Below are 16,973 nucleotides of genomic sequence, written 5' to 3'. Positions count from 1 at the left end.
GACCCCTGCAAAGGCTGACTGACAGCTGGGGGGTGCAAGCCAACAGCTGAAAAGCAGGCTTTGCGCTTTCATTTGCTCTGTTTCTTTTTTTTTTTTAACCAGCATAGGTAACCCTGCACTTGGCAGGGCTTCAAAAAATTGAGTGAAACTCTTTAATGTTCCTCTCCACGGAAATCTTTAGTAAAAGGCGAAAGATTTATTCGGTTTGAAGAGAAACCAGAGTATGCGCTCTAGTGGCCCCGACTGCGGCCGCAAAAAATGCAACACCTCACTAGCTCAGGGTGACTTAGTGAAGCAGTGCACACGATGACGCTTTTTGAGATGAAGCGAATGGAGAATGCCATCGGGCTCCGAACCCGTGGCAGAATGACTTTATTTGCAAGCAATCCCATCCAAAGTCATGAAACCTGGCAGGGGATTGTGGGTATGCAAATTTCTCCAGACCGCAGGCCATGTAACATTGGCCAAAAGGCAGGCAGAGTCTGCTTTTGCTTGAGGACTCCCCTCGTTTACATAAGGTCTAGGGCTTCTGGGAGGCAGGCGTGAGATTTTCTTTTGGGCCCCAGAGATGGGGCTCCTCCCCCAGGATGTTGAAGAAGCAGCCCGCTCTCTCCTTTCTCAGGACACAGGGGTCATTTTCCGCCCTCACCCTGTCTTGCACGGGTGCTGGGCCTCCTGGGCTGCCAGGTTCTTTTGCCCGCCAGGGCAAAGCCCGCCGGGCAAAGGACGGCGTTTGTCAGGCGTTTGTCAGGCGATCGGGGCCCGGGCCCAAACCCCTGCCCACTGGGGCCATATCCTCCTGGATGCTAGCTTGGAGCCAGCCTCTGCTGGCTCACCAGCAGGTGGCGACAGCAGCAAGCATTAGCTAAAGGCTCCCCCCTCTGGCTACCACTGCAAGGCATCAGCCTGGCTGTGCTGCGAGGACCCCTGCAAAGGCTGACTGACAGCTGGGGGGTGCAAGCCAACAGCTGAAAAGCAGGCTTTGCGCTTTCATTTGCTCTGTTTCTTTTTTTTTTTTAACCAGCATAGGTAACCCTGCACTTGGCAGGGCTTCAAAAAATTGAGTGAAACTCTTTAATGTTCCTCTCCACGGAAATCTTTAGTAAAAGGCGAAAGATTTATTCGGTTTGAAGAGAAACCAGAGTATGCGCTCTAGTGGCCCCGACTGCGGCCGCAAAAAATGCAACACCTCACTAGCTCAGGGTGACTTAGTGAAGCAGTGCACACGATGACGCTTTTTGAGATGAAGCGAATGGAGAATGCTATCGGGCTCCGAACCCGTGGCAGAATGACTTTATTTGCAAGCAATCCCATCCAAAGTCATGAAACCTGGCAGGGGATTGTGGGTATGCAAATTTCTCCAGACCGCAGGCCATGTGACATTGGCCAAAAGGCAGGCAGAGTCTGCCTTTGCCTGAGGACTCCCCTCGTTTACATAAGGTCTAGGGCTTCTGGGAGGCAGGCGTGAGATTTTCTTTTGGGCCCCAGAGATGGGGCTCCTCCCCCAGGATGTTGAAGAAGCAGCCCGCTCTCTCCTTTCTCAGGACACAGGGGTCATTTTCCGCCCTCACCCTGTCTTGCACGGGTGCTGGGCCTCCTGGGCTGCCAGCGGGCAAAGGACGGCGTTTGTCAGGCGTTCGTCAGCCGATCGGGGCCCGGGCCCAAACCCCTGCCCACTGGGGCCATATCCTCCTGGATGCTAGCTTGGAGCCAGCCTCTGCTGGCTCACCAGCAGGTGGCGACAGCAGCAAGCATTAGCTAAAGGCTCCCCCCTCTGGCTACCACTGCAAGGCATCAGCCTGGCTGTGCTGCGAGGACCCCTGCAAAGGCTGACTGACAGCTGGGGGGTGCAAGCCAACAGCTGAAAAGCAGGCTTTGCGCTTTCATTTGCTCTGTTTCTTTTTAACCAGCATAGGTAACCCTGCACTTGGCAGGGCTTCAAAAAATTGAGTGAAACTCTTTAATGTTCCTCTCCACGGAAATCTTTAGTAAAAGGCGAAAGATTTATTCGGTTTGAAGAGAAACCAGAGTATGCGCTCTAGTGGCCCCGACTGCGGCCGCAAAAAATGCAACACCTCACTAGCTCAGGGTGACTTAGTGAAGCAGTGCACACGATGACGCTTTTTGAGATGAAGCGAATGGAGAATGCTATCGGGCTCCGAACCCGTGGCAGAATGACTTTATTTGCAAGCAATCCCATCCAAAGTCATGAAACCTGGCAGGGGATTGTGGGTATGCAAATTTCTCCAGACCGCAGGCCATGTGACATTGGCCAAAAGGCAGGCAGAGTCTGCCTTTGCCTGAGGACTCCCCTCGTTTACATAAGGTCTAGGGCTTCTGGGAGGCAGGCGTGAGATTTTGTTTTGGGCCCCAGAGATGGGGCTCCTCCCCCAGGATGTTGAAAAAGCAGCCCGCTCTCTCCTTTCTCAGGACACAGGGGTCATTTTCCGCCCTCACCCTGTCTTGCACGGGTGCTGGGCCTCCTGGGCTGCCAGGTTCTTTTGCCCGCCAGGGCAAAGCCCGCCGGGCAAAGGACGGCGTTTGTCAGGCGTTTGTCAGGCGATCGGGGCCCGGGCCCAAACCCCTGCCCACTGGGGCCATATCCTCCTGGATGCTAGCTTGGAGCCAGCCTCTGCTGGCTCACCAGCAGGTGGCGACAGCAGCAAGCATTAGCTAAAGGCTCCCCCCTCTGGCTACCACTGCAAGGCATCAGCCTGGCTGTGCTGCGAGGACCCCTGCAAAGGCTGACTGACAGCTGGGGGGTGCAAGCCAACAGCTGAAAAGCAGGCTTTGCGCTTTCATTTGCTCTGTTTCTTTTTAACCAGCATAGGTAACCCTGCACTTGGCAGGGCTTCAAAACATTGAGTGAAACTCTTTAATGTTCCTCTCCACGGAAATCTTTAGTAAAAGGCGAAAGATTTATTCGGTTTGAAGAGAAACCAGAGTATGCGCTCTAGTGGCCCCGACTGCGGCCGCAAAAAATGCAACACCTCACTAGCTCAGGGTGACTTAGTGAAGCAGTGCACACGATGACGCTTTTTGAGATGAAGCGAATGGAGAATGCCATCGGGCTCCGAACCCGTGGCAGAATGACTTTATTTGCAAGCAATCCCATCCAAAGTCATGAAACCTGGCAGGGGATTGTGGGTATGCAAATTTCTCCAGACCGCAGGCCATGTAACATTGGCCAAAAGGCAGGCAGAGTCTGCTTTTGCTTGAGGACTCCCCTCGTTTACATAAGGTCTAGGGCTTCTGGGAGGCAGGCGTGAGATTTTCTTTTGGGCCCCAGAGATGGGGCTCCTCCCCCAGGATGTTGAAGAAGCAGCCCGCTCTCTCCTTTCTCAGGACACAGGGGTCATTTTCCGCCCTCACCCTGTCTTGCACGGGTGCTGGGCCTCCTGGGCTGCCAGCGGGCAAAGGACGGCGTTTGTCAGGCGTTCGTCAGCCGATCGGGGCCCGGGCCCAAACCCCTGCCCACTGGGGCCATATCCTCCTGGATGCTAGCTTGGAGCCAGCCTCTGCTGGCTCACCAGCAGGTGGCGACAGCAGCAAGCATTAGCTAAAGGCTCCCCCCTCTGGCTACCACTGCAAGGCATCAGCCTGGCTGTGCTGCAAGGACCCCTGCAAAGGCTGACTGACAGCTGGGGGGTGCAAGCCAACAGCTGAAAAGCAGGCTTTGCGCTTTCATTTGCTCTGTTTCTTTTTTTTTTTAACCAGCATAGGTAACCCTGCACTTGGCAGGGCTTCAAAAAATTGAGTGAAACTCTTTAATGTTCCTCTCCACGGAAATCTTTAGTAAAAGGCGAAAGATTTATTCGGTTTGAAGAGAAACCAGAGTATGCGCTCTAGTGGCCCCGACTGCGGCCGCAAAAAATGCAACACCTCACTAGCTCAGGGTGACTTAGTGAAGCAGTGCACACGATGACGCTTTTTGAGATGAAGCGAATGGAGAATGCTATCGGGCTCCGAACCCGTGGCAGAATGACTTTATTTGCAAGCAATCCCATCCAAAGTCATGAAACCTGGCAGGGGATTGTGGGTATGCAAATTTCTCCAGACCGCAGGCCATGTGACATTGGCCAAAAGGCAGGCAGAGTCTGCCTTTGCCTGAGGACTCCCCTCGTTTACATAAGGTCTAGGGCTTCTGGGAGGCAGGCGTGAGATTTTCTTTTGGGCCCCAGAGATGGGGCTCCTCCCCCAGGATGTTGAAAAAGCAGCCCGCTCTCTCCTTTCTCAGGACACAGGGGTCATTTTCCGCCCTCACCCTGTCTTGCACGGGTGCTGGGCCTCCTGGGCTGCCAGCGGGCAAAGGACGGCGTTTGTCAGGCGTTTGTCAGGCGATCGGGGCCCGGGCCCAAACCCCTGCCCACTGGGGCCATATCCTCCTGGATGCTAGCTTGGAGCCAGCCTCTGCTGGCTCACCAGCAGGTGGCGACAGCAGCAAGCATTAGCTAAAGGCTCCCCCCTCTGGCTACCACTGCAAGGCATCAGCCTGGCTGTGCTGCGAGGACCCCTGCAAAGGCTGACTGACAGCTGGGGGGTGCAAGCCAACAGCTGAAAAGCAGGCTTTGCGCTTTCATTTGCTCTGTTTCTTTTTTTTTTTTAACCAGCATAGGTAACCCTGCACTTGGCAGGGCTTCAAAAAATTGAGTGAAACTCTTTAATGTTCCTCTCCACGGAAATCTTTAGTAAAAGGCGAAAGATTTATTCGGTTTGAAGAGAAACCAGAGTATGCGCTCTAGTGGCCCCGACTGCGGCCGCAAAAAATGCAACACCTCACTAGCTCAGGGTGACTTAGTGAAGCAGTGCACACGATGACGCTTTTTGAGATGAAGCGAATGGAGAATGCCATCGGGCTCCGAACCCGTGGCAGAATGACTTTATTTGCAAGCAATCCCATCCAAAGTCATGAAACCTGGCAGGGGATTGTGGGTATGCAAATTTCTCCAGACCGCAGGCCATGTAACATTGGCCAAAAGGCAGGCAGAGTCTGCTTTTGCTTGAGGACTCCCCTCGTTTACATAAGGTCTAGGGCTTCTGGGAGGCAGGCGTGAGATTTTCTTTTGGGCCCCAGAGATGGGGCTCCTCCCCCAGGATGTTGAAGAAGCAGCCCGCTCTCTCCTTTCTCAGGACACAGGGGTCATTTTCCGCCCTCACCCTGTCTTGCACGGGTGCTGGGCCTCCTGGGCTGCCAGGTTCTTTTGCCCGCCAGGGCAAAGCCCGCCGGGCAAAGGACGGCGTTTGTCAGGCGTTTGTCAGGCGATCGGGGCCCGGGCCCAAACCCCTGCCCACTGGGGCCATATCCTCCTGGATGCTAGCTTGGAGCCAGCCTCTGCTGGCTCACCAGCAGGTGGCGACAGCAGCAAGCATTAGCTAAAGGCTCCCCCCTCTGGCTACCACTGCAAGGCATCAGCCTGGCTGTGCTGCGAGGACCCCTGCAAAGGCTGACTGACAGCTGGGGGGTGCAAGCCAACAGCTGAAAAGCAGGCTTTGCGCTTTCATTTGCTCTGTTTCTTTTTTTTTTTTAACCAGCATAGGTAACCCTGCACTTGGCAGGGCTTCAAAAAATTGAGTGAAACTCTTTAATGTTCCTCTCCACGGAAATCTTTAGTAAAAGGCGAAAGATTTATTCGGTTTGAAGAGAAACCAGAGTATGCGCTCTAGTGGCCCCGACTGCGGCCGCAAAAAATGCAACACCTCACTAGCTCAGGGTGACTTAGTGAAGCAGTGCACACGATGACGCTTTTTGAGATGAAGCGAATGGAGAATGCTATCGGGCTCCGAACCCGTGGCAGAATGACTTTATTTGCAAGCAATCCCATCCAAAGTCATGAAACCTGGCAGGGGATTGTGGGTATGCAAATTTCTCCAGACCGCAGGCCATGTGACATTGGCCAAAAGGCAGGCAGAGTCTGCCTTTGCCTGAGGACTCCCCTCGTTTACATAAGGTCTAGGGCTTCTGGGAGGCAGGCGTGAGATTTTCTTTTGGGCCCCAGAGATGGGGCTCCTCCCCCAGGATGTTGAAAAAGCAGCCCGCTCTCTCCTTTCTCAGGACACAGGGGTCATTTTCCGCCCTCACCCTGTCTTGCACGGGTGCTGGGCCTCCTGGGCTGCCAGGTTCTTTTGCCCGCCAGGGCAAAGCCCGCCGGGCAAAGGACGGCGTTTGTCAGGCGTTTGTCAGCCGATCGGGGCCCGGGCCCAAACCCCTGCCCACTGGGGCCATATCCTCCTGGATGCTAGCTTGGAGCCAGCCTCTGCTGGCTCACCAGCAGGTGGCGACAGCAGCAAGCATTAGCTAAAGGCTCCCCCCTCTGGCTACCACTGCAAGGCATCAGCCTGGCTGTGCTGCGAGGACCCCTGCAAAGGCTGACTGACAGCTGGGGGGTGCAAGCCAACAGCTGAAAAGCAGGCTTTGCGCTTTCATTTGCTCTGTTTCTTTTTTTTTATAACCAGCATAGGTAACCCTGCACTTGGCAGGGCTTCAAAAAATTGAGTGAAACTCTTTAATGTTCCTCTCCACGGAAATCTTTAGTAAAAGGCGAAAGATTTATTCGGTTTGAAGAGAAACCAGAGTATGCGCTCTAGTGGCCCCGACTGCGGCCGCAAAAAATGCAACACCTCACTAGCTCAGGGTGACTTAGTGAAGCAGTGCACACGATGACGCTTTTTGAGATGAAGCGAATGGAGAATGCTATCGGGCTCCGAACCCGTGGCAGAATGACTTTATTTGCAAGCAATCCCATCCAAAGTCATGAAACCTGGCAGGGGATTGTGGGTATGCAAATTTCTCCAGACCGCAGGCCATGTGACATTGGCCAAAAGGCAGGCAGAGTCTGCTTTTGCTTGAGGACTCCCCTCGTTTACATAAGGTCTAGGGCTTCTGGGAGGCAGGCGTGAGATTTTCTTTTGGGCCCCAGAGATGGGGCTCCTCCCCCAGGATGTTGAAGAAGCAGCCCGCTCTCTCCTTTCTCAGGACACAGGGGTCATTTTCCGCCCTCACCCTGTCTTGCACGGGTGCTGGGCCTCCTGGGCTGCCAGCGGGCAAAGGACGGCGTTTGTCAGGCGTTCGTCAGCCGATCGGGGCCCGGGCCCAAACCCCTGCCCACTGGGGCCATATCCTCCTGGATGCTAGCTTGGAGCCAGCCTCTGCTGGCTCACCAGCAGGTGGCGACAGCAGCAAGCATTAGCTAAAGGCTCCCCCCTCTGGCTACCACTGCAAGGCATCAGCCTGGCTGTGCTGCAAGGACCCCTGCAAAGGCTGACTGACAGCTGGGGGGTGCAAGCCAACAGCTGAAAAGCAGGCTTTGCGCTTTCATTTGCTCTGTTTCTTTTTTTTTTTAACCAGCATAGGTAACCCTGCACTTGGCAGGGCTTCAAAAAATTGAGTGAAACTCTTTAATGTTCCTCTCCACGGAAATCTTTAGTAAAAGGCGAAAGATTTATTCGGTTTGAAGAGAAACAAGAGTATGCGCTCTAGTGGCCCCGACTGCGGCCGCAAAAAATGCAACACCTCACTAGCTCAGGGTGACTTAGTGAAGCAGTGCACACGATGACGCTTTTTGAGATGAAGCGAATGGAGAATGCTATCGGGCTCCGAACCCGTGGCAGAATGACTTTATTTGCAAGCAATCCCATCCAAAGTCATGAAACCTGGCAGGGGATTGTGGGTATGCAAATTTCTCCAGACCGCAGGCCATGTGACATTGGCCAAAAGGCAGGCAGAGTCTGCCTTTGCCTGAGGACTCCCCTCGTTTACATAAGGTCTAGGGCTTCTGGGAGGCAGGCGTGAGATTTTCTTTTGGGCCCCAGAGATGGGGCTCCTCCCCCAGGATGTTGAAGAAGCAGCCCGCTCTCTCCTTTCTCAGGACACAGGGGTCATTTTCCGCCCTCACCCTGTCTTGCACGGGTGCTGGGCCTCCTGGGCTGCCAGCGGGCAAAGGACGGCGTTTGTCAGGCGTTCGTCAGCCGATCGGGGCCCGGGCCCAAACCCCTGCCCACTGGGGCCATATCCTCCTGGATGCTAGCTTGGAGCCAGCCTCTGCTGGCTCACCAGCAGGTGGCGACAGCAGCAAGCATTAGCTAAAGGCTCCCCCCTCTGGCTACCACTGCAAGGCATCAGCCTGGCTGTGCTGCGAGGACCCCTGCAAAGGCTGACTGACAGCTGGGGGGTGCAAGCCAACAGCTGAAAAGCAGGCTTTGCGCTTTCATTTGCTCTGTTTCTTTTTAACCAGCATAGGTAACCCTGCACTTGGCAGGGCTTCAAAAAATTGAGTGAAACTCTTTAATGTTCCTCTCCACGGAAATCTTTAGTAAAAGGCGAAAGATTTATTCGGTTTGAAGAGAAACCAGAGTATGCGCTCTAGTGGCCCCGACTGCGGCCGCAAAAAATGCAACACCTCACTAGCTCAGGGTGACTTAGTGAAGCAGTGCACACGATGACGCTTTTTGAGATGAAGCGAATGGAGAATGCTATCGGGCTCCGAACCCGTGGCAGAATGACTTTATTTGCAAGCAATCCCATCCAAAGTCATGAAACCTGGCAGGGGATTGTGGGTATGCAAATTTCTCCAGACCGCAGGCCATGTGACATTGGCCAAAAGGCAGGCAGAGTCTGCCTTTGCCTGAGGACTCCCCTCGTTTACATAAGGTCTAGGGCTTCTGGGAGGCAGGCGTGAGATTTTGTTTTGGGCCCCAGAGATGGGGCTCCTCCCCCAGGATGTTGAAAAAGCAGCCCGCTCTCTCCTTTCTCAGGACACAGGGGTCATTTTCCGCCCTCACCCTGTCTTGCACGGGTGCTGGGCCTCCTGGGCTGCCAGGTTCTTTTGCCCGCCAGGGCAAAGCCCGCCGGGCAAAGGACGGCGTTTGTCAGGCGTTTGTCAGGCGATCGGGGCCCGGGCCCAAACCCCTGCCCACTGGGGCCATATCCTCCTGGATGCTAGCTTGGAGCCAGCCTCTGCTGGCTCACCAGCAGGTGGCGACAGCAGCAAGCATTAGCTAAAGGCTCCCCCCTCTGGCTACCACTGCAAGGCATCAGCCTGGCTGTGCTGCGAGGACCCCTGCAAAGGCTGACTGACAGCTGGGGGGTGCAAGCCAACAGCTGAAAAGCAGGCTTTGCGCTTTCATTTGCTCTGTTTCTTTTTTTTTTTTAACCAGCATAGGTAACCCTGCACTTGGCAGGGCTTCAAAAAATTGAGTGAAACTCTTTAATGTTCCTCTCCACGGAAATCTTTAGTAAAAGGCGAAAGATTTATTCGGTTTGAAGAGAAACCAGAGTATGCGCTCTAGTGGCCCCGACTGCGGCCGCAAAAAATGCAACACCTCACTAGCTCAGGGTGACTTAGTGAAGCAGTGCACACGATGACGCTTTTTGAGATGAAGCGAATGGAGAATGCTATCGGGCTCCGAACCCGTGGCAGAATGACTTTATTTGCAAGCAATCCCATCCAAAGTCATGAAACCTGGCAGGGGATTGTGGGTATGCAAATTTCTCCAGACCGCAGGCCATGTGACATTGGCCAAAAGGCAGGCAGAGTCTGCCTTTGCCTGAGGACTCCCCTCGTTTACATAAGGTCTAGGGCTTCTGGGAGGCAGGCGTGAGATTTTCTTTTGGGCCCCAGAGATGGGGCTCCTCCCCCAGGATGTTGAAAAAGCAGCCCACTCTCTCCTTTCTCAGGACACAGGGGTCATTTTCCGCCCTCACCCTGTCTTGCACGGGTGCTGGGCCTCCTGGGCTGCCAGGTTCTTTTGCCCGCCAGGGCAAAGCCCGCCGGGCAAAGGACGGCGTTTGTCAGGCGTTCGTCAGCCGATCGGGGCCCGGGCCCAAACCCCTGCCCACTGGGGCCATATCCTCCTGGATGCTAGCTTGGAGCCAGCCTCTGCTGGCTCACCAGCAGGTGGCGACAGCAGCAAGCATTAGCTAAAGGCTCCCCCCTCTGGCTACCACTGCAAAGCATCAGCCTGGCTGTGCTGCGAGGACCCCTGCAAAGGCTGACTGACAGCTGGGGGGTGCAAGCCAACAGCTGAAAAGCAGGCTTTGCGCTTTCATTTGCTCTGTTTCTTTTTTTTTATAACCAGCATAGGTAACCCTGCACTTGGCAGGGCTTCAAAAAATTGAGTGAAACTCTTTAATGTTCCTCTCCACGGAAATCTTTAGTAAAAGGCGAAAGATTTATTCGGTTTGAAGAGAAACCAGAGTATGCGCTCTAGTGGCCCCGACTGCGGCCGCAAAAAATGCAACACCTCACTAGCTCAGGGTGACTTAGTGAAGCAGTGCACACGATGACGCTTTTTGAGATGAAGCGAATGGAGAATGCTATCGGGCTCCGAACCCGTGGCAGAATGACTTTATTTGCAAGCAATCCCATCCAAAGTCATGAAACCTGGCAGGGGATTGTGGGTATGCAAATTTCTCCAGACCGCAGGCCATGTGACATTGGCCAAAAGGCAGGCAGAGTCTGCCTTTGCCTGAGGACTCCCCTCGTTTACATAAGGTCTAGGGCTTCTGGGAGGCAGGCGTGAGATTTTCTTTTGGGCCCCAGAGATGGGGCTCCTCCCCCAGGATGTTGAAAAAGCAGCCCACTCTCTCCTTTCTCAGGACACAGGGGTCATTTTCCGCCCTCACCCTGTCTTGCACGGGTGCTGGGCCTCCTGGGCTGCCAGGTTCTTTTGCCCGCCAGGGCAAAGCCCGCCGGGCAAAGGACGGCGTTTGTCAGGCGTTCGTCAGCCGATCGGGGCCCGGGCCCAAACCCCTGCCCACTGGGGCCATATCCTCCTGGATGCTAGCTTGGAGCCAGCCTCTGCTGGCTCACCAGCAGGTGGCGACAGCAGCAAGCATTAGCTAAAGGCTCCCCCCTCTGGCTACCACTGCAAGGCATCAGCCTGGCTGTGCTGCGAGGACCCCTGCAAAGGCTGACTGACAGCTGGGGGGTGCAAGCCAACAGCTGAAAAGCAGGCTTTGCGCTTTCATTTGCTCTGTTTCTTTTTAACCAGCATAGGTAACCCTGCACTTGGCAGGGCTTCAAAACATTGAGTGAAACTCTTTAATGTTCCTCTCCACGGAAATCTTTAGTAAAAGGCGAAAGATTTATTCGGTTTGAAGAGAAACCAGAGTATGCGCTCTAGTGGCCCCGACTGCGGCCGCAAAAAATGCAACACCTCACTAGCTCAGGGTGACTTAGTGAAGCAGTGCACACGATGACGCTTTTTGAGATGAAGCGAATGGAGAATGCCATCGGGCTCCGAACCCGTGGCAGAATGACTTTATTTGCAAGCAATCCCATCCAAAGTCATGAAACCTGGCAGGGGATTGTGGGTATGCAAATTTCTCCAGACCGCAGGCCATGTAACATTGGCCAAAAGGCAGGCAGAGTCTGCTTTTGCTTGAGGACTCCCCTCGTTTACATAAGGTCTAGGGCTTCTGGGAGGCAGGCGTGAGATTTTCTTTTGGGCCCCAGAGATGGGGCTCCTCCCCCAGGATGTTGAAGAAGCAGCCCGCTCTCTCCTTTCTCAGGACACAGGGGTCATTTTCCGCCCTCACCCTGTCTTGCACGGGTGCTGGGCCTCCTGGGCTGCCAGCGGGCAAAGGACGGCGTTTGTCAGGCGTTCGTCAGCCGATCAGGGCCCGGGCCCAAACCCCTGCCCACTGGGGCCATATCCTCCTGGATGCTAGCTTGGAGCCAGCCTCTGCTGGCTCACCAGCAGGTGGCGACAGCAGCAAGCATTAGCTAAAGGCTCCCCCCTCTGGCTACCACTGCAAGGCATCAGCCTGGCTGTGCTGCAAGGACCCCTGCAAAGGCTGACTGACAGCTGGGGGGTGCAAGCCAACAGCTGAAAAGCAGGCTTTGCGCTTTCATTTGCTCTGTTTCTTTTTTTTTTTAACCAGCATAGGTAACCCTGCACTTGGCAGGGCTTCAAAAAATTGAGTGAAACTCTTTAATGTTCCTCTCCACGGAAATCTTTAGTAAAAGGCGAAAGATTTATTCGGTTTGAAGAGAAACCAGAGTATGCGCTCTAGTGGCCCCGACTGCGGCCGCAAAAAATGCAACACCTCACTAGCTCAGGGTGACTTAGTGAAGCAGTGCACACGATGACGCTTTTTGAGATGAAGCGAATGGAGAATGCTATCGGGCTCCGAACCCGTGGCAGAATGACTTTATTTGCAAGCAATCCCATCCAAAGTCATGAAACCTGGCAGGGGATTGTGGGTATGCAAATTTCTCCAGACCGCAGGCCATGTGACATTGGCCAAAAGGCAGGCAGAGTCTGCCTTTGCCTGAGGACTCCCCTCGTTTACATAAGGTCTAGGGCTTCTGGGAGGCAGGCGTGAGATTTTCTTTTGGGCCCCAGAGATGGGGCTCCTCCCCCAGGATGTTGAAAAAGCAGCCCGCTCTCTCCTTTCTCAGGACACAGGGGTCATTTTCCGCCCTCACCCTGTCTTGCACGGGTGCTGGGCCTCCTGGGCTGCCAGCGGGCAAAGGACGGCGTTTGTCAGGCGTTCGTCAGCCGATCGGGGCCCGGGCCCAAACCCCTGCCCACTGGGGCCATATCCTCCTGGATGCTAGCTTGGAGCCAGCCTCTGCTGGCTCACCAGCAGGTGGCGACAGCAGCAAGCATTAGCTAAAGGCTCCCCCCTCTGGCTACCACTGCAAAGCATCAGCCTGGCTGTGCTGCGAGGACCCCTGCAAAGGCTGACTGACAGCTGGGGGGTGCAAGCCAACAGCTGAAAAGCAGGCTTTGCGCTTTCATTTGCTCTGTTTCTTTTTTTTTTTAACCAGCATAGGTAACCCTGCACTTGGCAGGGCTTCAAAAAATTGAGTGAAACTCTTTAATGTTCCTCTCCACGGAAATCTTTAGTAAAAGGCGAAAGATTTATTCGGTTTGAAGAGAAACCAGAGTATGCGCTCTATTGGCCCCGACTGCGGCCGCAAAAAATGCAACACCTCACTAGCTCAGGGTGACTTAGTGAAGCAGTGCACACGATGACGCTTTTTGAGATGAAGCGAATGGAGAATGCTATCGGGCTCCGAACCCGTGGCAGAATGACTTTATTTGCAAGCAATCCCATCCAAAGTCATGAAACCTGGCAGGGGATTGTGGGTATGCAAATTTCTCCAGACCGCAGGCCATGTGACATTGGCCAAAAGGCAGGCAGAGTCTGCCTTTGCCTGAGGACTCCCCTCGTTTACATAAGGTCTAGGGCTTCTGGGAGGCAGGCGTGAGATTTTCTTTTGGGCCCCAGAGATGGGGCTCCTCCCCCAGGATGTTGAAAAAGCAGCCCGCTCTCTCCTTTCTCAGGACACAGGGGTCATTTTCCGCCCTCACCCTGTCTTGCACGGGTGCTGGGCCTCCTGGGCTGCCAGGTTCTTTTGCCCGCCAGGGCAAAGCCCGCCGGGCAAAGGACGGCGTTTGTCAGGCGTTTGTCAGGCGATCGGGGCCCGGGCCCAAACCCCTGCCCACTGGGGCCATATCCTCCTGGATGCTAGCTTGGAGCCAGCCTCTGCTGGCTCACCAGCAGGTGGCGACAGCAGCAAGCATTAGCTAAAGGCTCCCCCCTCTGGCTACCACTGCAAGGCATCAGCCTGGCTGTGCTGCGAGGACCCCTGCAAAGGCTGACTGACAGCTGGGGGGTGCAAGCCAACAGCTGAAAAGCAGGCTTTGCGCTTTCATTTGCTCTGTTTCTTTTTTTTTTTTAACCAGCATAGGTAACCCTGCACTTGGCAGGGCTTCAAAAAATTGAGTGAAACTCTTTAATGTTCCTCTCCACGGAAATCTTTAGTAAAAGGCGAAAGATTTATTCGGTTTGAAGAGAAACCAGAGTATGCGCTCTAGTGGCCCCGACTGCGGCCGCAAAAAATGCAACACCTCACTAGCTCAGGGTGACTTAGTGAAGCAGTGCACACGATGACGCTTTTTGAGATGAAGCGAATGGAGAATGCCATCGGGCTCCGAACCCGTGGCAGAATGACTTTATTTGCAAGCAATCCCATCCAAAGTCATGAAACCTGGCAGGGGATTGTGGGTATGCAAATTTCTCCAGACCGCAGGCCATGTAACATTGGCCAAAAGGCAGGCAGAGTCTGCTTTTGCTTGAGGACTCCCCTCGTTTACATAAGGTCTAGGGCTTCTGGGAGGCAGGCGTGAGATTTTCTTTTGGGCCCCAGAGATGGGGCTCCTCCCCCAGGATGTTGAAGAAGCAGCCCGCTCTCTCCTTTCTCAGGACACAGGGGTCATTTTCCGCCCTCACCCTGTCTTGCACGGGTGCTGGGCCTCCTGGGCTGCCAGGTTCTTTTGCCCGCCAGGGCAAAGCCCGCCGGGCAAAGGACGGCGTTTGTCAGGCGTTTGTCAGGCGATCGGGGCCCGGGCCCAAACCCCTGCCCACTGGGGCCATATCCTCCTGGATGCTAGCTTGGAGCCAGCCTCTGCTGGCTCACCAGCAGGTGGCGACAGCAGCAAGCATTAGCTAAAGGCTCCCCCCTCTGGCTACCACTGCAAGGCATCAGCCTGGCTGTGCTGCGAGGACCCCTGCAAAGGCTGACTGACAGCTGGGGGGTGCAAGCCAACAGCTGAAAAGCAGGCTTTGCGCTTTCATTTGCTCTGTTTCTTTTTTTTTTTTAACCAGCATAGGTAACCCTGCACTTGGCAGGGCTTCAAAAAATTGAGTGAAACTCTTTAATGTTCCTCTCCACGGAAATCTTTAGTAAAAGGCGAAAGATTTATTCGGTTTGAAGAGAAACCAGAGTATGCGCTCTAGTGGCCCCGACTGCGGCCGCAAAAAATGCAACACCTCACTAGCTCAGGGTGACTTAGTGAAGCAGTGCACACGATGACGCTTTTTGAGATGAAGCGAATGGAGAATGCTATCGGGCTCCGAACCCGTGGCAGAATGACTTTATTTGCAAGCAATCCCATCCAAAGTCATGAAACCTGGCAGGGGATTGTGGGTATGCAAATTTCTCCAGACCGCAGGCCATGTGACATTGGCCAAAAGGCAGGCAGAGTCTGCCTTTGCCTGAGGACTCCCCTCGTTTACATAAGGTCTAGGGCTTCTGGGAGGCAGGCGTGAGATTTTCTTTTGGGCCCCAGAGATGGGGCTCCTCCCCCAGGATGTTGAAAAAGCAGCCCGCTCTCTCCTTTCTCAGGACACAGGGGTCATTTTCCGCCCTCACCCTGTCTTGCACGGGTGCTGGGCCTCCTGGGCTGCCAGGTTCTTTTGCCCGCCAGGGCAAAGCCCGCCGGGCAAAGGACGGCGTTTGTCAGGCGTTTGTCAGCCGATCGGGGCCCGGGCCCAAACCCCTGCCCACTGGGGCCATATCCTCCTGGATGCTAGCTTGGAGCCAGCCTCTGCTGGCTCACCAGCAGGTGGCGACAGCAGCAAGCATTAGCTAAAGGCTCCCCCCTCTGGCTACCACTGCAAGGCATCAGCCTGGCTGTGCTGCGAGGACCCCTGCAAAGGCTGACTGACAGCTGGGGGGTGCAAGCCAACAGCTGAAAAGCAGGCTTTGCGCTTTCATTTGCTCTGTTTCTTTTTTTTTATAACCAGCATAGGTAACCCTGCACTTGGCAGGGCTTCAAAAAATTGAGTGAAACTCTTTAATGTTCCTCTCCACGGAAATCTTTAGTAAAAGGCGAAAGATTTATTCGGTTTGAAGAGAAACCAGAGTATGCGCTCTAGTGGCCCCGACTGCGGCCGCAAAAAATGCAACACCTCACTAGCTCAGGGTGACTTAGTGAAGCAGTGCACACGATGACGCTTTTTGAGATGAAGCGAATGGAGAATGCTATCGGGCTCCGAACCCGTGGCAGAATGACTTTATTTGCAAGCAATCCCATCCAAAGTCATGAAACCTGGCAGGGGATTGTGGGTATGCAAATTTCTCCAGACCGCAGGCCATGTGACATTGGCCAAAAGGCAGGCAGAGTCTGCTTTTGCTTGAGGACTCCCCTCGTTTACATAAGGTCTAGGGCTTCTGGGAGGCAGGCGTGAGATTTTCTTTTGGGCCCCAGAGATGGGGCTCCTCCCCCAGGATGTTGAAGAAGCAGCCCGCTCTCTCCTTTCTCAGGACACAGGGGTCATTTTCCGCCCTCACCCTGTCTTGCACGGGTGCTGGGCCTCCTGGGCTGCCAGCGGGCAAAGGACGGCGTTTGTCAGGCGTTCGTCAGCCGATCGGGGCCCGGGCCCAAACCCCTGCCCACTGGGGCCATATCCTCCTGGATGCTAGCTTGGAGCCAGCCTCTGCTGGCTCACCAGCAGGTGGCGACAGCAGCAAGCATTAGCTAAAGGCTCCCCCCTCTGGCTACCACTGCAAGGCATCAGCCTGGCTGTGCTGCAAGGACCCCTGCAAAGGCTGACTGACAGCTGGGGGGTGCAAGCCAACAGCTGAAAAGCAGGCTTTGCGCTTTCATTTGCTCTGTTTCTTTTTTTTTTTAACCAGCATAGGTAACCCTGCACTTGGCAGGGCTTCAAAAAATTGAGTGAAACTCTTTAATGTTCCTCTCCACGGAAATCTTTAGTAAAAGGCGAAAGATTTATTCGGTTTGAAGAGAAACAAGAGTATGCGCTCTAGTGGCCCCGACTGCGGCCGCAAAAAATGCAACACCTCACTAGCTCAGGGTGACTTAGTGAAGCAGTGCACACGATGACGCTTTTTGAGATGAAGCGAATGGAGAATGCTATCGGGCTCCGAACCCGTGGCAGAATGACTTTATTTGCAAGCAATCCCATCCAAAGTCATGAAACCTGGCAGGGGATTGTGGGTATGCAAATTTCTCCAGACCGCAGGCCATGTGACATTGGCCAAAAGGCAGGCAGAGTCTGCCTTTGCCTGAGGACTCCCCTCGTTTACATAAGGTCTAGGGCTTCTGGGAGGCAGGCGTGAGATTTTCTTTTGGGCCCCAGAGATGGGGCTCCTCCCCCAGGATGTTGAAGAAGCAGCCCGCTCTCTCCTTTCTCAGGACACAGGGGTCATTTTCCGCCC

General features: G+C 54.4%; 19 non-coding genes across 19 annotated transcripts; all 19 read right to left on the bottom strand.

Annotated features, from left to right (window-relative positions):
- Nucleotides 1-109: 109 nt before the first annotated feature.
- LOC138564512 (U5 spliceosomal RNA) lies at nucleotides 110-225 on the bottom strand. The gene has a single exon (XR_011300459.1). It is a non-coding gene; the product is annotated as a U5 spliceosomal RNA (small nuclear RNA).
- An 806-nt stretch (nucleotides 226-1,031) lies between these two features.
- LOC138564511 (U5 spliceosomal RNA) lies at nucleotides 1,032-1,147 on the bottom strand. Its single transcript, XR_011300458.1, has one exon. It is a non-coding gene; the product is annotated as a U5 spliceosomal RNA (small nuclear RNA).
- A 770-nt stretch (nucleotides 1,148-1,917) lies between these two features.
- On the bottom strand, nucleotides 1,918-2,033 carry LOC138564510 (U5 spliceosomal RNA). Its single transcript, XR_011300457.1, has one exon. It is a non-coding gene; the product is annotated as a U5 spliceosomal RNA (small nuclear RNA).
- A 799-nt stretch (nucleotides 2,034-2,832) lies between these two features.
- Nucleotides 2,833-2,948, bottom strand: LOC138565117 (U5 spliceosomal RNA). Its single transcript, XR_011301033.1, has one exon. It is a non-coding gene; the product is annotated as a U5 spliceosomal RNA (small nuclear RNA).
- A 776-nt stretch (nucleotides 2,949-3,724) lies between these two features.
- On the bottom strand, nucleotides 3,725-3,840 carry LOC138564509 (U5 spliceosomal RNA). Its single transcript, XR_011300456.1, has one exon. It is a non-coding gene; the product is annotated as a U5 spliceosomal RNA (small nuclear RNA).
- A 777-nt stretch (nucleotides 3,841-4,617) lies between these two features.
- On the bottom strand, nucleotides 4,618-4,733 carry LOC138564508 (U5 spliceosomal RNA). The gene has a single exon (XR_011300455.1). It is a non-coding gene; the product is annotated as a U5 spliceosomal RNA (small nuclear RNA).
- An 806-nt stretch (nucleotides 4,734-5,539) lies between these two features.
- On the bottom strand, nucleotides 5,540-5,655 carry LOC138564507 (U5 spliceosomal RNA). The gene has a single exon (XR_011300454.1). It is a non-coding gene; the product is annotated as a U5 spliceosomal RNA (small nuclear RNA).
- Nucleotides 5,656-6,460: 805 nt separating this feature from the next.
- Nucleotides 6,461-6,576, bottom strand: LOC138564506 (U5 spliceosomal RNA). The gene has a single exon (XR_011300453.1). It is a non-coding gene; the product is annotated as a U5 spliceosomal RNA (small nuclear RNA).
- A 776-nt stretch (nucleotides 6,577-7,352) lies between these two features.
- Nucleotides 7,353-7,468, bottom strand: LOC138564987 (U5 spliceosomal RNA). The gene has a single exon (XR_011300909.1). It is a non-coding gene; the product is annotated as a U5 spliceosomal RNA (small nuclear RNA).
- Nucleotides 7,469-8,238: 770 nt separating this feature from the next.
- On the bottom strand, nucleotides 8,239-8,354 carry LOC138564504 (U5 spliceosomal RNA). Its single transcript, XR_011300451.1, has one exon. It is a non-coding gene; the product is annotated as a U5 spliceosomal RNA (small nuclear RNA).
- Nucleotides 8,355-9,160: 806 nt separating this feature from the next.
- Nucleotides 9,161-9,276, bottom strand: LOC138564503 (U5 spliceosomal RNA). The gene has a single exon (XR_011300450.1). It is a non-coding gene; the product is annotated as a U5 spliceosomal RNA (small nuclear RNA).
- Nucleotides 9,277-10,081: 805 nt separating this feature from the next.
- LOC138564502 (U5 spliceosomal RNA) lies at nucleotides 10,082-10,197 on the bottom strand. The gene has a single exon (XR_011300449.1). It is a non-coding gene; the product is annotated as a U5 spliceosomal RNA (small nuclear RNA).
- A 799-nt stretch (nucleotides 10,198-10,996) lies between these two features.
- On the bottom strand, nucleotides 10,997-11,112 carry LOC138565116 (U5 spliceosomal RNA). Its single transcript, XR_011301032.1, has one exon. It is a non-coding gene; the product is annotated as a U5 spliceosomal RNA (small nuclear RNA).
- Nucleotides 11,113-11,888: 776 nt separating this feature from the next.
- Nucleotides 11,889-12,004, bottom strand: LOC138564501 (U5 spliceosomal RNA). Its single transcript, XR_011300448.1, has one exon. It is a non-coding gene; the product is annotated as a U5 spliceosomal RNA (small nuclear RNA).
- A 776-nt stretch (nucleotides 12,005-12,780) lies between these two features.
- Nucleotides 12,781-12,896, bottom strand: LOC138564500 (U5 spliceosomal RNA). The gene has a single exon (XR_011300447.1). It is a non-coding gene; the product is annotated as a U5 spliceosomal RNA (small nuclear RNA).
- Nucleotides 12,897-13,702: 806 nt separating this feature from the next.
- On the bottom strand, nucleotides 13,703-13,818 carry LOC138564499 (U5 spliceosomal RNA). Its single transcript, XR_011300446.1, has one exon. It is a non-coding gene; the product is annotated as a U5 spliceosomal RNA (small nuclear RNA).
- Nucleotides 13,819-14,624: 806 nt separating this feature from the next.
- On the bottom strand, nucleotides 14,625-14,740 carry LOC138564498 (U5 spliceosomal RNA). Its single transcript, XR_011300445.1, has one exon. It is a non-coding gene; the product is annotated as a U5 spliceosomal RNA (small nuclear RNA).
- An 805-nt stretch (nucleotides 14,741-15,545) lies between these two features.
- Nucleotides 15,546-15,661, bottom strand: LOC138564497 (U5 spliceosomal RNA). Its single transcript, XR_011300444.1, has one exon. It is a non-coding gene; the product is annotated as a U5 spliceosomal RNA (small nuclear RNA).
- A 776-nt stretch (nucleotides 15,662-16,437) lies between these two features.
- Nucleotides 16,438-16,553, bottom strand: LOC138564986 (U5 spliceosomal RNA). The gene has a single exon (XR_011300908.1). It is a non-coding gene; the product is annotated as a U5 spliceosomal RNA (small nuclear RNA).
- Between the last annotated feature and the right edge of the window lie 420 nt (nucleotides 16,554-16,973).

This window comes from Ambystoma mexicanum, chromosome 1q (genome assembly GCF_040938575.1).
Source record: "Ambystoma mexicanum isolate Mex_15411 chromosome 1q, UKY_AmexF1_1, whole genome shotgun sequence".
Taxonomy (NCBI): domain Eukaryota; kingdom Metazoa; phylum Chordata; class Amphibia; order Caudata; family Ambystomatidae; genus Ambystoma; species Ambystoma mexicanum.
This window is presented reverse-complemented; position numbering and strand designations above follow the sequence as displayed.